General features: G+C 45.2%; 1 long non-coding RNA gene across 1 annotated transcript; it reads left to right on the top strand.

Moving 5' to 3' along the window:
- The first annotated feature begins 133 nt into the window (after window positions 1-133).
- LOC109508986 (uncharacterized) lies at window positions 134-446 on the top strand. Its single transcript, XR_002166834.1, has 2 exons — window positions 134-281; window positions 346-446. It is a non-coding gene; the product is annotated as an uncharacterized LOC109508986 (long non-coding RNA).
- The last annotated feature ends 289 nt before the right edge of the window (window positions 447-735 follow it).

The raw sequence follows: 735 nt of genomic DNA, 5'->3' as shown, positions 1-735 counted from the left end.
GAGTCCATCGCCTTAACCACTCGGCCACAACAACATACGTCATGCTACCATGACTTATATTACCTTACCGCTTTTTTGTGTAATAGCAGCTACATTTCAAACCAGCTTTTACCATTGTTATTGAAAAATAATCATGTCCTTCCCCCCCTCCGCCCAGAAAAGGACCCAAAACACGTTTTGCCTTACAGCCCTCTGAGGCGAACATGTGGCCAGGCGTGGCACACCATTCGCTCCCTGAAGGAGGACTGGCAGCGACTGCAGCAGGGACAGAAAGCAGCCATGTAGGAAATAACACGTACGCAAATGTGTCAACTCTATTTAACACTCTCCATATTTTTCTTCCAGCATGAGCTTGCTGAGACACAACTCATCCCTGTCCAAGCAGAAGAACGAGATGGTGTCCATGCATCAGAGACTCATGGCCAAGCTGGACTTCTTCACTACCAGCCTTCACATAGACATGGACAAATATCAGGAGCAGACCGCCACTGGGATCGGTACTGGGTTAACTCTGTATCAGTTTCTTTTCAGTTCTTGCTATTTAAAACATTGGATCACATCTCACACATTTCTTTTGAAGCCTCGACACCTTGGGGCATAACACTCCTACTAGGTGAAGCAACAACAGTATAATAATCTGAACTTTGCTGCAAATAGCAAATAAATACTGTACTGTACAATTCACACAATCGAGTGTTTCCTTGCAAGTTGAATTAGAGGCACACCAAAGAGGGC

The sequence above is a fragment of the Hippocampus comes genome, unplaced genomic scaffold, assembly GCF_001891065.2.
Source record: "Hippocampus comes isolate QL1 unplaced genomic scaffold, H_comes_QL1_v1.1 C16714970, whole genome shotgun sequence".
NCBI lineage: Eukaryota > Metazoa > Chordata > Actinopteri > Syngnathiformes > Syngnathidae > Hippocampus > Hippocampus comes.
The sequence above is the reverse complement of the archived record's forward strand: the minus strand, read 5'-3'. Positions and strand labels throughout refer to the sequence as shown.